Consider the following 16,427-nt stretch of genomic DNA (forward strand, 5'->3'; position numbering starts at 1 on the left):
GTTCTGGGTGGGTCGGGTTCTGTAGGATGACTCGATTAAGGACCTGAATCCATTATGGACCAGGTGGGTCGTGTTATGTAGGATGACTCGATTAAGGACCTGAATCCATTATGGACCAGGTGGATCGGGTCTTGATTCGAAGTTTGGTTCGGTTCTGAAGATCCAGATTTGATCCAAACCCATTTATGGTTTCGAGTCTAAACAGATCAAACCTAGGATCTAGATATGACCTAAATTCTTTATGAATCAGAATCCAGATTGAGTTTAGATCGTGAGATCCAACTTAGAATCTGGTCATTATGGGTCTGAATTCAAACTGGATCCGACTAGGGCGATTCATTAGAACTGGATCTGCATCCGAATTGAATCAGATCATATTCGAAATGAGGTCCATGCACTATTTATACCTAAACCGGTTCTGTGACTGATATGGGGCATTTCGAGACCGATTCAGAGCATTGTTTGATCAATTATTATCAATTTTTCACTGGTTCCTAAATATAGAGACCTTGTTTTCATGAATTAGTGAAGGAAAATGATTTTTTCATTCAGTTTTAAGGATTTATAGGCTTTTGTATGTGTTTTAGACCAGTTTGACAGTTTTGGGCTCGATTTAGGCCCTTAGTTGATCGGTTCAAGGCTGTTTTAGACCAGTTTAAAGTATTTTTAGACTGGTTTTAGCATGAGGACTGCGATTTTATTCAAAAAAGCATGTTTTTGTTATTTTTTTATACTTTATAAATATTTATTATCATGAAAGCATGATTTTTTATATAGATTTGATGATTATTTAAAGTTATGCATAATATTTAAGCATGAATCATGACATTTGTGATGTGTTGTTTTGGTGGCTTCTCCTGGGGTTGGCTCGGATAAAGGAGATGAGTAAATTGGACTCCCGGGTGTTAGACTTTCTTTTGTTACAAAAATTTGCCAAAATCTAAAAATTTGCCCTATAAGAAATTCCTTAAGAGTACCTATATCTGTTGCCCTATTAAGTGATACTGTTGCGTGAGAGAGAGAGAGAGTCTTATCTAAGATACCAGATCATTCTAGCTATGGTTAATAAAGTACATAATATCAAGAAAATCAATGAGAAGCTTATGAAATAGATCACCGTGTCTATACTATGTCGATTGGTGGCAGCGCAGTAATCCACAAGAAATTAAGGCTTCTCACAGGCCACAGGAAGGAGGAGGATTTGAATATCGGAAAACAACGGCCACATGTACTAGAAGCCAACCAAGACGTTCTGATTAGAACACGGCTATCAGTGGCTCATAAAACCTCCTTTCTCCTGCTGCTGGTTTGCTGTATACTTGTCCAGATTGTGGTTGAACTCTATACGTTTTCTTGTTAATTAAAACATATCTCCCTCTCTCTCTCTTGAAATTAGCCCGTGACTCTCCCTCTCTCTCACACTCTCCAACTGCCAGAATCTCAATGCAAAGCCTCCCACACATAAAAAAAATAATAAATCGATTAAGAAAAAGCGCAATGAAACGAAAGAAAAGAGAAAACCAATATAACAATCATCATTTCAAGTCAAACACCAATGTAAGACAAAGGAAAAATAAAAAAAAGAAAGAAGAAGGTTCCAAGAATCAAATATTCAGGTTTCATCTATGTGAGGTATAAAAAACAATGTTGTCAGTATCGGTGCGTATCGGGAAGAAAATCAATTGGCTTCACCCCTGAATCGGCTATTTTTAATAAATAGAAAAAATACTTAAATTTATTTTTAATATTATTTTAATATTAACATGTATCACAAGTAATATTTTTAATTATTTTTTGTCCGATTCATAACAATTAACTTGAGTATTGGTATCGGCCGATTCACCTGTATCGTTGGCCAAACGATACAGTGCTGATACCGATACCGACAACATTGATAAAAACTAGTGCTTCCAAGATCAGAACCTTCTGCTCTCTCTCTCTCTCTCTCTCTTTGGGAATTGGCCATCGATTTTATTATTTTGATGGATACCCAATAAGGATCTCTGGTTCCTCTGGCTCTGGAAGAAGACACGCATCAAAGTTTGAAGTTGTCTCCCTGTGCTTTGCCTCCCCTTCTATTCGCCATTTTCTTGTCTTTCCGGGAGAGGAAAAAAAGAGAGCAAGCCAGTAACTATAGGATGATCGGGCTTGTTATGAGGAGGAAGAATGTGGTTTTGTGTTTATGGGTGCTTCTGATGCTTCTGAACCCAAGCTCCTCTGGTGCAGTCAGATTGAAGGAGAGCTTCATCAACTTGGCTCCTGCAGCTCATGCTCTAGAGAGAAGCAGCAGCTTTGGAGATGCGGAGAGACAGTTTGGACAAGAGAAGAGAAGGGTTCACACTGGTCCTAATCCTCTCCACAACTAACAAATCCTGTACAATTGTTTTTCCCTACATAAAGATAGTAATTGCTTCTTTGCCTTTCTTCCTTGTGCTTCTGTTTGTGGTTTGCTTGGTTTGATTCATCTGGCATTTGATACGGAGGGAACAGTGGTCTATAGCTATGGTTACTATTCAAAACTCAAAAGCAGTCAAGTGATGTCAGAGAGGTATCCAGCAAAATTATAGCTGCTGATACAACCAAAGAGTGTAAGGATATGTATATAAATGTTCTGTCCCCTCAGCTTCTCACGTACTGCAATTTTCTTCTGCTCATATTCATGATCCGAGTTATTGCAAAATATGGTTTCTCTTCTTCACTCGTTACAAATGCCAGAAATTTCAAAAAGAGAAAGGAAAGATTACACCCCACATCATAATTTTCACTTCTTTTGCGTGGAGAACATCTTTTTTGTTGTGGCTTCATTAGCTTGGTAGATTGAAGGAGCAACAATGCTCTTCTCTAATGGTGTGGAAGAGGTTGAGAAGATGGACTTAGATTGATTTTTTTTTCTTGTTCCATTATTTTAATGAGTATGCTACTGTTATTATTATTTCTAGTTGTTACGCCGTAAATGGCGCCCATGAGATCGACTTAAATGTGGCATCATCTTCTAAGAAAGGGGATGCTTGTCGAGCAGGACCAACACGCATTCCTAATGGGGTTGGGACCATCGAATTGAATTGAAAAATAGAGCGTCTGTCTACCTTTGTACGTATAAAAGATGCTCTGGAGTCTGGACTATGCATTCCCGAGATACATACCATTATTAATGTCATGGTCATCATCATGATTGTCATCAACATCATCATCACCACCACAGCTACCGTCATCATAACGACAGGCTAGCTGATTCTGTCTGGTACCGGATGTCATGTAAACGATATGGTGTTTGAGTAGGGGTATCAACGGGTCTGGTTTACCCGGACCAAACCTATAGGGTCCGGGTATAGAGACAAATAAGAAGACCCAATTAAGTCTCGAATCCAGACCCAAAGGACCGATTAATACATGGACCTGGTTATAGTTTGTGAAATTTTATATCAGACCCGGACCTGACCTGAGTTTCGATTAAGACCCCCAATTTTTGACCTGGTATGGTTGGGGTCTGGTTCATGCATTTTTTATCAGATCCGGGTATAGTTTCTCTTATAGTAGACCCGATTAGACTCGTGTCTGGACACGATACCATACCCAAAAATCTGGTCCAAGTCTGGTTCCACCTGAGTCTGAACCAAACCCGACCCATTAACACTCCTAGTGTTGAGGCAAGGGCGGAGCCACATTAGGGACCCAAAAGTTTCTCCATAGTGAGGTTAACCTGACCCTATGAAATGTTGGGTCAAGGTGGCAGTGCCCACCCAACCCGGACCTAACTTCTAAGTGCCTCGGACTCTCTCTCTCTCTCTCTTATGCTTGTTTGGTTGATTTGCCAGTAATCTGCTCTTTGTGGATTCACTCTCTGAAGAAATTTCACCTTGAACAAAGTTTGGCCCGTTTGGATAATATTTTGAAAAAGACTATTTTTGAAAAAATGATTTTGAAGGTGAATTTGTTAAAGAAATAAACATGCCTCTTCAAAAGGTCTGCTTTTGCGATCTTAGACCCTGCCTGAGTGTAGTTGCTAAATCTTTGTTTGGAACTGTCATAGTACCTATGTTTCAGAAGATGCCATTATGGATCAAGACTGGACACATGGACACATGTTGTGACACGCTATGGCATGTATGGATTTTTTTGTATTTTTATAATATTTTGAAAAACAAATATGTTTTTAAATATTTTTAGTCATTTGAATAATTAAAAATTTCATTTCCACATGTATCATTTTTTGAATATTTTTTGAAAATGCACGTACCAAATTCTGGTTGGTGTCTGTATCTATATCTATGTAATAACATAAAACAATCACCAATACACAACTTAGATTCCAAAATAAACTGAAATGATTAATCTTGAGAACATAATGTATCCACTGATTGCTTTGGGGAGAGAGAGAAAGAGAGTTGGTTCTTTCATCTAGCATGATATATTGATTGCATAAACTTACTGTTGGATCAAAAATCGGACCACACAGTTTCACAATATATAACACGATATAAATCATGAAATATAACAGTGTAAATAGCATGATAAACGGATGACAGAAACAATAACAGGGTGCAGACATGTCGGTTTCCACAAACAACCAAAATCCAGACAGTAGCATATGAACAAATATATGCATATAACATAATAAACATAAGAGAAGCATGTTAATACTGTGTAACAGGCTAAGTCGTATGGAAGTACTCCGACGGGTCGTCCTTCGAAAACGACCTCTTCGAACCAACGTTGCAGAACAACCCCTTTCGGGATAACTCAGGAGAGAAAAAGAGTAACAGGGAAAAGAGAAAACTCGCAGAGCTTCAGAAACCAGAGCGTCTGTCTCTCAGCATATCCGTAACCCCACCCCTGACCACGCTTTTATAACCCACGAACGGTTATGAAACGTGGAAGGAGTCCGTTACGGAATCCACAGAAACTTTGGGTAAAAAGATACTTTGGTCTTGAATGGATATGGCCCGAAAGGGCCAATTACCCAAACCCGACCCAACCCGACACGGCAAGCGCACGCGCATGTGTATGGTGGTCATCCCACTCTCTTGTTCTCAAGAACAAGTGCATGAGTTTACATGTGGTTTATAAAGCCCACAAAAAACTCAAGCACAATCAATATGGGACTATTCAAAACCAACCTTTTTCAAAAAGTAAAAAGCAACCCACGTTTCTTCTTGGAATTCTCTCTCCCTTCCTTCTTACACCTAACACTTACCCCACCTCTATCCCTTTTCTCACCGAAGCTAGTCTTCCTTTGATGATAAGCACCAGTAAGTGCGAGTTAAATCATTTTCATCTTCTTAATCACATATTAACCACCAGAACTTAAATGGTGAATATGCTTTGAATACCCTCTTGCAAAAAAAAAACTCGCTTTTAGACCACTAAGACCGCAACATCCTCAAGATTCATTCACATTTTCTGCTTTTGTTTTATCATATATTTGCAGCTAATCACAAAGCAAGTCGAGTAACTTCTCACACTTATAATGCAGTAGATAAAAGTAATGGATCTTTAGTGATATATGTTTAACTCATAACCACAACTCTTATGCTCAGCAATGAGGCTTCTCTCAATAGTGTTTTTTTTTTTAATTAGAAAAGCAAGAACCATCAATATCATACTTTCCATGAAATTTTCAAACTAACCATACAAAAGACAGGCATCATACTTTCCAAACTAGAACCACGAATACATATTCCATGAAATTTACAAAGTAAAAACAACTTCGAACTAATCTCATCCATACAGATCAAATTTGTTGTCCGCTTTCAATTCGGTGAAAGGCACGTGCTACGCTTAACCAAAAGAATAAAAACCACAGTTTGGCGTTTTAAATATTAATTTACCTCCACAGCTTACACCATTACAAAAGTGATTCATTAGTACCTCACTCTTGAAGGAGAAATTAATTTTGCATACTAAATAAAGCAAATATTCAAAGCCTCTATTTCTCCAGTCAAACAAGCTAAAAGATCATCACCTCCATATTCACCACAACCTAAATGTAGGGATAAACAACGAGCCGAGTTAGCTCAGGCTTGGCTCGAGCTCGAGCTCGACCTATTTAAGCTTGACTCGAACTTGTTCAAAAAAAAAATAAATGAGCCGTTCTTGAACACAAGTCCAGGATCGGTGTGGATAAATGAGCCAAGCTTGATCAAGTTTCTGAACTCGATTAAGCTCGAAAAGCTCGAAAAGCTCAATAAAGCTCGCATAAGGTATATATGTAATACATTTGCAAGGTAACACCCTAAAATCATCGTTTTGTGGCATTAGTCTCTTTTTCAAAAGGTGTCGAGTTCGAATTTCATGCACTGTCACTTTTTCTCTATACAATAATCTAGCGGGTTTTTAGTATATGTAAATTTTCTGGGTCACAATAAACACAACTTACAGTCTAGAGTAATGGTGTGTCATTTGTACTTCGCTTGGGGAGATCGGGGTTTGAATCCCACCTTTGTATGACCCTTTACTGGTAAATTTTGTTAAGAACAATAATCAAGCTCGGCTCGGTTCGAGCTCGAAACCAAGCTGAGTCTGAACAATGTTGTTCAAGCTCGGTTCTGAGCTTGAGTCGAGCTTGAACGCATGCATTTTGAAATGAGTCGAGTTCGAACAGCCCAGGCTGGGCTCGAACTCGGGTCGTGTATATGCCTACCTAAATGAAGTTTCATAGAAAAAAAACTTTCTTGTTTTAACTATTTTGCTCAATGCCAACCAAGTCCAAAACCATCAGAAAGGCTCTCGATCGCCATTCTTAATTAACTTACCACTAACTTTTCAATTGGGCTTCATCATACTCACTGTCTGAGGCGCATGTGGAGTTTAGGTAAAATCAATTAAAGAGAATTGATGAAGATCAAACTAAACTTTGAATCCAAAAAAGTTAGTAGTTTTATTGAATAAATGTTCTTAGAAAATGGTGAATAGGTGTCACGCTTTAAATTGACTTAGAACCATGTGTCCCCCCTCAAAAAGAAATACAGTTTGTTAATCATCTGGGAATCCTGCATAATTAATCAGATATGACAAAATAGGGATTTACAAAAGGTTATCCAAGATGTCCACTTTTCTTGTAGGAGCGTTCATGATTGTCACCAAGTTGATAAAATGTTACTCAGTCCAAGCCCATGGGTGCACTCCTTTTACCACAAGGCCAAAAGAATTGAGATCGGTTGCAATGTGATTGCACGCTTTTAAGTGTACTGCTGCATTCTTCCCTCGGCAAAAGTGAGACAAGGAGTTGGGTTTTGTGTGAATATACCGGTGACCCAAGTGTTTTTCTTTTTGTTATTCACAATAAAAAAAGCTGGTCATAGAAATGTTTTGTGCTCATGAAACTGGCCACATTAAAAAGATATTAAGTCATTAAAACCAAACACAAAAACGAATTTTGGATTAAAAATCACTTATTCGACTAATGCGAGGATAGCTCGGATCTGTGCTCCCGCGTTGTATAGTTAAGTGTGTGGCCTCAAATTGTGTTTGGTTGGTTGTATCCGGTGGCGTTGGGACACGACAGACTCTGACCAGAATAGGGCCTATATCCCACCGTCCACTACCTGCCAGTTGGAGGCGGAAGAGGAGGAGGAGTTCACCAGGAGAAGCTCCGCTCCTCTTCTCTTTCCCTACGAGAAGAAGAGGAGGAGGAGGAGAGTTTCTCTTGGAACACCCATTTCTTTTCTACTCTGTGCTCTTCTTCTTGGCGACCCGAAACGATGGGTTTCTCTATCGTCGAGGTGAGTCTTTGTGAAGGATAGATCAAAAAACGGGAGGAAGAAAATTTTTATTATAAAAGACAACCAATATGTACACCAGTCCCATGATTTATGGGATCAATATATGATACACAACGAAACTGTTTTCTAAAATCTTGGCTCCAAATTTACATGCATAACACCCATTTGGATAGAATCTCATCTCTATCCCAACGGTAGAAGGAGAGATGATCATTGCCACACATCTCAACACTCCTCAAACTGGAGAGTGAAGGTCAAGAACACCCTGTTTGCTTGTCAAGTATGAAAATTGATATTTTTCCCAAGGGTTTTGTAAAGAGGTTAGTCCTTGGATTGGATGAACTTTGTTTTGATTACCCCTTCAAGTATTTTTTCTCGAACTAGATGACAAGCAATGCCAATGTGTTTTGTTCTCTCGTGGTTGGCAGCAATAAGCATTGCTGCCTGATTATCAGGCATAAGATCTGCAGGGAAAGACAAACTGACCCGAAGATCTTTAAACAGATAAGTTAGCCAAATTATCTCACACGTTGCATTAGCCATTGCACGCTACTCGGCCTTTGCGGAGGATCCTGAAACACTATTTTGCTTCTTTGTTTTCCATGAAACCGGACAGTCTCGTAAGTAAATGCAATACCCTGAGACAATTTTTCAAGTCTCTAAGCAACCCGCCCAATCCGAGTCACAATATACTCTAATGTTCAGTTTCCATGTAGCAGACAAAAAATTTCCTTGACCTCCTTTCTTGAGATATCAAATCACTCGTAAGGTTGCCTCTAGATGGGGTTTTCTCGGTGTCTGCATGAATCTACTAGGCATGTGAACTGCATACATAATATCTGGGCGGGTGATGGTCAGGTATATTAGTTGACCAACTAGCCTCTTATAGACTGACGGGTCCCGTAACTCCTCACCATCGCTGGTTGTTAATGTAGGCCTCTGTTTCATGGAAAACTCAATTGATTTGGCTCCAACAAGAACCAATTTCATCCAAAATATATAGGGCATATTTTTTTTGAGTTAGACATATACCTGATTTTAATCGAGACACTTCAATACTGAGAAAGTATTTTAATAGTCTTAGATCTTTAATACAAAACTACTGGCTCAAATAAATTTTCAATACTGAAATGGTTATATCATCGTTTCCAGCTATCACCAGATCATCAACATATACCAATACTGCAACAAATATGTTCCTTTTGGAAAACGTGAATAGAGAATAATTGGCCTTGGATTGAGAAAATCAGTATTGGACAAGTGTAGTGGAGAACTTAAAGAACCAATTTCTAGGGGCATGCTTGAGACCATATAAAGTTTTATTTAATTTGGGCGGTGAGTCCAAGAACAAGTTCTCTCCTGTTTAATTTGCAAACCATGTTCTCTCCTGTTTTGCAATCGTTGGAGGTAAATCCATGTATATGTCTTCATCTAAATCACCATGAAGAAAACATTATGCACATCCAATTGATGAAGAACCCAATTCTTTATTGCTGCAATAGCCAGTAGACACCTGACAGAGGCCAACTTAGCCACACAAAACAAAGGCCTCATGATAATTGAGGCCTTCTTGTTGAGAGCAGCCTTTTGCAACAAGTCTGGTTTTATATCCATTTGCATCCTATCGATTTTACACCTTCATAGAGTGAAGTAACTGACTAGGTGTTGTTCTCTTCAAGAGCTTGTATTTATGCACTCATGGCATCATGCCAACAAACCTCTTATACAGCTTGTTGGAATGAGATGAGCTCAGTAACAACAGAGATGGCTAACAAGAATTTCTGATAAGAAGGTGAGAACTTTTGAAAAGAGACATAATTTATTAAAAGAAATCGTGTACCTTTCAGGTCTTGTTTCAAAGCGAGGATCACAAAATTAGATCCAGATTGAGCAGCTGCATAGTAAAAGTCTCTAAGTAGGATAGATGGATGTTTTTCTCTTATAGATCGTTAAAGAGAGCTTTCAGTAGTGTCCAAATTTGGAGCAGGTTGTTGGTTTTCTGTTGAGGAAGTCAGGTTATCAGAAATGGGGTTAGGATGTCGGTGATTTTTTATTCTTGTTCCATAGGAGAATCATGCATTGATGGAAGGATTGGCAAAACAAAAATATTATTTAGCTACAGAAATTTACGACAGAAATAATTCATCGCAAAGTTGTGACGGATTAACGAGAGAAAATTATTTGGAATTAGTGACAGAAAAATTCTGTCGCAAACACCGTCACAACTTTGCAATGAATGAGCGACACAGTTTTTCTGTCGCCACTTCATCGCAAATTTGCGACGGTGTTTGCGATAGATTTTTTTCATCGCTAATCCGTCACTAAATTTTCTGTAAAACCCTAATATGAGCCCTCTTTCTTTTCCCTTTCTGTTTCATTCATCGCACACCCCCACCCTTTCTCTCGCCCCGTTGCTCGCCCTCCCTTCTCCCCCTTTTGGCGATCGCCTCCCTCTCCGACAGCTTCGCCTCTTGCTCGTCCTCCCTTCTCCCTCGTTCCTCTCTCCTTCCCTCTTGCTCGTCTGCCGACGTCGACGCCGGTGACCTCCTCCCCTAGGTATGTCTCCTCCCTTCCCTTCTTCTTTCCCCTCATCTCTCTCTCTCTCTCTCATTCTGCCTGCGGTCACCCAGCGGGCCGGCGGAAGGGGTCAGGACCCCCCTCCCTTTCCACCTGTTTTGGAGATTTCGACAGGGGGATTTGGCCCCTGCTTCATTTTTCAGAATCCGGTAGGGACCAATGGCCCCTGCCCCGATTTTCTTTTGAAGTCGGTAGGGGCCATTGGCCCCTGCCCTGATTCTTTTCAAGGATGATAAGGGCCATTGGCCCCTGCCTCCTCCTTTTCAAGAGTTGTAGGGGCCTTTGGCCCCTGCCCCCCTTTTTTTTCTTCTTCTTGGTCCGGCAGGGGCCATCAGCCCCTGCTCCTCTTTTTATTTTTTGTAGGGGCCGATGCCCTTGCCCCTCTTTTATTTCTAGCAGGGGCCAATGCCCCTGCCTCTCTCTCGCCCTGCCCTTTCTCTCACGCATTCTCACCTTGCTCGCTCGATATAACCCCATCCAGTGACCTTGTCATCCTCCTATTCCGGTAGCCTCACTCTGCAGCCAACCCACGATCGAATCCCCTTCGCCGGTGAGTCTGCAGGTATACCACCTCTCTCTCTCTCTACTAGGCGATGGCGGAGCCTCTGTCGCCTCTTGATGGGTTGTTATACCTGTTGTATATAAATCTGCTTTGCAGGTGCGTAGCTGAGTGAATTGCGCGATGCTTAGTGCTAAGCATTGCATGCGGCTAAAAATACAATGCAAAAAGAAATAAGAAAAAAATACAAAGGCAATAGCATGCAAATCGGGTAAATACCCGTGGTGAGTAAGTGATGCAAGCGCATCACAGGTAAGTTAATTTCTTAGATGCAACACTTTTCTGTTCACACACTCACTTAGCTGTGGATATCTAGGACTGCTTTGATGGAGTTCGGAGATCATACTGAGCATGCTTTTAATATCTGAAAATAGAAGTACTCTTATTTTTGGAGTTCGGATTTCATGCTAGTCATGGTAGTAGTTAGCGAAATATTGGAGTGTGTTTGTTGCAGGTACATGTTTGACATTGTTTTGATATGAATGATTTAAATATATTGCAATGTTTGATGTGACTGTATTCATGCTATCTTTTAGCTCTGATACCATGAAAAGAAACAAGGTTTTCCGAAAATGTTTACATAATCAACAAAGTGGACACTCAAAGAGTTTCATCAAAGCCCCAAAAGAACATACACAAGATACAAAATGGGCTCACAAACCAAATCCACCCAATGTGGTTAACACAATAATAATAAAATGATATTTTATTGATGATGAAATAATGCAATAAGCATTAACAAATGGTGGGGTTTTGCTCCATATTTATACACAAAAGAATGAGACTCAAGAGAGAGTCATTGGGGGTCCAATAGCTCTAAATAGAGCCGTTGGAACCCCAACTACTCTATGTTTAACTAGTCAACAAATGTTGACTAGTCTTATCTCAAATAAAAAAGAAAACTAACCTTAGTTACTATCTAGTTACACACACACATATATACATTTTTAGCACAAACAAGAGAGAATCTTTTAATTTTCTATAGTAGAACAAACTCAGTGAATAAAGATCCATGTATTGTAGAAGTATCTAATATAGCTAGGGGGTTACTTGGGTAAGTTCTTTTTTCAGTTTTGGCCAATATTAAGACTACAACTGATTGATTCAGAAACCTAATCGCAGATAAGCATCATCAGAGCTTTAGGGATTTTTAGTATATAAATGTGGCGGCCCACAGTCACAAAACCTTTTTTTTTAAAGATGACACAGGTTGGTGGCCTACAAATCCATGGTGGTTGACATAACCATATCCTCCTCTGAAGAAAAGAATATACACGCACAAACTTGAATGCTAAATGAATTTATGCATGACTTGAACTAAATACAAGGTTAAGCAAAAGTGTAATTTATCGATCAATCTCAGTAACTTGTTCATTCACTTTATTGACTTCTAGTAAATCCATGCCTTCTTGTATGCGAGCTTAATATACAAAGCTTCTGTGATCAAAATGATTCTTTTACAAAGTGAAAAGTAGACTCTCATTGGAACTATAAGTCATGGGTGAATTATATATATATATATATACACACACACACACACTAAAGTAACATAAATTTTACTAAAATAAATATAAAATCTTATGAAATTGTGATGAAGAAAATGAAACATGAACCCCGGGTTACTAGGGTCTGATCCTAAAAAACCAATCCTATCCAAATTGTCTCTCCCCAATCTGAGCTTTGCATATAAAAATAGGGTATCTTGCATGACATAATGAATCACAAGGGATGTTGCCTCTCCATAAAAAATCATCCTACTACTCTTTTTCCATATGCACCACCAAGAGAAAAATAACGCCACCATCAAAATGTGAACCACCTCTTGCCCCCCTTTTAACCCTCTCAGATCCGTATTGAGGCATGAACCATTAGAACCATCCACCATCCATAACATCCCATATTTCAGCAATTCATCTGTTTTTATGGCCACCCAACCTATACGACATGGGAAATATAAAGAATAGAGGAACACCCAGCTGCTAACAGTCATGCCAAAACCTTGTGATCAGCTTATTGTCCGATGCCTCACACCCTATGACTCTAGTCAGAATGGGCCTTACCATGGATTTCTTGATTCTCATCTACCACTTCTTGACTTTTTATTCTAACAATACCATTCTGCTGTCCTTAATATTTGTGACAGTACCATGTTTTGTCACTCCACCCAACTGGCCTTTCTTGCAGACCCCATTCCAGCTGTTCAACCCTCTAAGTGCGACATGAAATATCCTCCCCTGAATGCCAATCTTGAGGCTACACATACATCTTCTTCATCTTATGCCCCAAACTGCTTTTGGGCAACATTGCCCCTTCCAGCAGCATCTTTTATGTACTATGCCCAACATTTTTTTAATGCATCTTTTATTATATCTTTAATGTGTCTGAACAGGGTTTTTTTTGCCTTGAATTGTCTGTCTGTTTTCTTTGTTTCTTCTTTGTGGGAATATCTGCAAGTTATTCTTCGAACCAAACTCCTGATTTCAGGTTTGTAATGCCAGTGATTGCAGCAGCTGGTTCTAGTGTTGTGAGCAAAAATAGAAAAAAATTAGAGAGAAGCTTACTTGGCAGAACAGCTGAGACTATGTTTAGATACTTAGAAAATGAATAGCTTATCACAAATTCTCTAGTCTGGAGATAGCGTCAGTTGCTTCTACATACAACTGTGGCTTGTGCTGTGTTTCGATAGTGTTCATTGCTTCCTACATAGAACTATTGTGGCTTCTGCTATATATGCGGTTTGATTCCTATCAGAGTTTCACGTATATTTTTTTCTGGTTAAACTATTTACTCATGAGGTCCAGATGAAATGACCAGCAGAATTGTGCTTAAGCATTCATTCCTTTGACAGAAGTATGGCATTTTGAATGGTTTGGGTAGAGAATTTTCAGGTTGAACTGCCACCTTATGCTGTTAGATATTTATTCCCATCGTTTCAACTGTCTAATCAAATCCCATTTTGGATATTACCTTGGGCAGATTTCTCGCAAGTGGACTCATCATATAACTACATTGTTGTTCTTTGGGTTTGGGCTTTGGTCTTTATGGTAAGGATTCACTGAGGAAGGGTATACACTCTCTTTCATCATGCTTCATCCCTAGAAATTATTACTGATGTCAAAACAAAATTCATTGGCTTCTATCTTGTGTCTTTTTTTTTTACTTTTCCCAATCTCACTAGCTGTTTTATCTTATTTGACTAACAATTTAGTCTTATTTTTCTTATCCTGCAGAGAGTCTGAAGAGCTAGCTGAGGTGGAGGCAAAATTGGTGGGTAGATCTCCCATTTCTTATGCAAGATAATGAAAACTATTTATCTTTTGTCTTTTCTAATTTTCATGGCCACTGTGTTACAGGATGCAGATGTAAAGGCCAACAAAGGCGAGGGCAAGTCTGGTTTTAAGGTCAGTATGTCTTCAATCTGGTAATCTGTATGTCAACCTTGAATCATCTTTTAACTTCAGAAAATGATTGTATTGCCTCTTTTGACTGGGGGAATATCACTTCCTTGTTATAGGGAGCAATAGTTGTCCTCTGTTTTACGTCCTTGGGTCAATCAAGATGACTTTTTCCATTGTTTTTTCCAGACATGAGTCACATGTTGTTCCTTGATGAGTCTAATTTGTTGACTACTCTTAGCTTTTCTCAATGAGTAATTTTTAAACTTTAAAAATAACACGTAATAAAAGGCTACAGTAAATTCTGAAAATGGTCAAGAATAGTCAGTAGTGTCATACTGTCATTCATAGAAACTTTCAAATCACTCCTGTTAACATGTTATATGATTTACAATTGTAACATAGCACATTAAATTGCAACTATTTATGCCATGTGAATGCAGGCAATATCATTATTACATTGTTATGGTATTGATGCATGGTTTTTGCCAAGCCCTTGTCCGGTTGCTGTTGAATCTTCATGGGCATTATATCCCTGATATCCCTGATCAATTGAATAGAGCATGTTTTTTTTTTTCTATTGTTCCATAACATGATATAGTTTATTTACGTCCTTTTTAGGATTGAGTATTTATATGTTTTTGTGGTAATTTAACCTAGTCTTTTTTTTTTCACTAACTAGATTCAAGTTTTTGAGAGACATGATGATTTAAAGAAGCAAGAGAGACCGCTTCTTGTTCGTCTATTTTCACCCATTTTCTTGAAGGCAATCTACTAAGGTTATTCCATGGGATCTAAGTAATTGTGAGTGCACGCAATTCATAGTTATTAGGTCTAACTTAATTTACTTTTTCACATGCATTCTCCATTACATTCTTTGGTGAGTGGGGGGTGACAAGAGCCAGGTAAGCAGTGGGAGACTGAACTAATGTTTTTTTTATGACGTAGGTATTCGTTTCATCTGATGAATTTTGGAATGTATTGTTTATACCCTTTTAGCTAGCTATAATTGGATTAGCTTCTGATGAAAACCCTTTCGGTGTGGTTCGTGGAGGAATTATGTAAACCCCTCCTTTCTCTTGCTTTCTTTATTTTCTAATCAGAAACATTTTGTAAGTAGTGAAAGGGTGCAAACATAAATGATCATTGTAATTTTACACTTGCATTTTCAGTGGTCAAGCACTCTGTACATCAGCAGCTGTTCTGGGAGGCAAAAGTTTAGCATCTCGGATATCTGAAAAGATGGTAAATGACCTTCTAGATCTTACCATACTAGCTTTCTCCAGCCTGTTGATTCCCATGGTTATTGCCATGCAGGTTGCTCTTTCTGGTGGAATTCTTTTTCTGGTCTTTGGTCTCCAATCATATCTTTCTCTGGTAGAATGTTCTTGATGGCTGGCCATTTGATGGTCACGATCATTATTTCAAGTCAATGCCATTATTTGTAGTAGTTAGGTTTATTATTTGAGAATTGGGCACTCCAGCCCATAACTTTCCATCAGTTATTATTTTCACACAGGCAGCATACACAGCGTTACATAAAAGTTACTCTTGTGACTTAGGTGCAAATGTCACCATGATCTCTTTTAGGCAGAATGGCTAAAAAAAGGCTGCTGAATGATACAATTCTTCCCGAGACATGTTTAGATTTTGTAGTGCTCTGGTGCCATATTCTGAGTTATACGGTGAATGGTTATTATGCTTAATTGGGAACTACTACTTGCAATAAGTATCATATTCAATTCAGTATACGAGACATGAAAGGCAGATCATGTGGGTTTTCTTCCCACCAAAAAACTGATGAAGACGATAAAACATAACTACTTGGCAGTTAAAAGGGTTTTCTTCGTTTTTCACCAAGAGTGTGTTGAATCTTGAATCGAGGTGTGCACAATGAAGACTAGGAGAGGAGAATAATGGTTGATATTAATAGCCTGCTTCAAGGGGGATTCTTGATAAGAATACCAAGTTCTCTATTATCTCTGCAGAGGCAGGAGCTGAGATATAACCACTCCTGGGTAGCCGTTATCCAACCCTAAATAACTTCATTGGATTCTCAAACATATTGAGAATCCAATGAGGAGTGGAACCACCACTATCCTGGTGGTTCCTATCTCAATGGCACACTACTCAAGTGGGTCGTTGAATTTCATGCGAGATACATTTGGCTATACT

General features: G+C 38.9%; 1 pseudogene; it reads left to right on the top strand.

The window, feature by feature from the left end:
• Nucleotides 1–2,138: 2,138 nt before the first annotated feature.
• LOC149845989 (GDT1-like protein 4) lies at nt 2,139–15,644 on the top strand (annotated as a pseudogene).
• Nucleotides 15,645–16,427: the final 783 nt, after the last annotated feature.

The sequence above is a fragment of the Nuphar pumila genome, chromosome 2 (assembly GCF_984573655.1).
Source record: "Nuphar pumila chromosome 2, dmNupPumi1.hap1.1, whole genome shotgun sequence".
Classification (NCBI taxonomy): domain Eukaryota; kingdom Viridiplantae; phylum Streptophyta; class Magnoliopsida; order Nymphaeales; family Nymphaeaceae; genus Nuphar; species Nuphar pumila.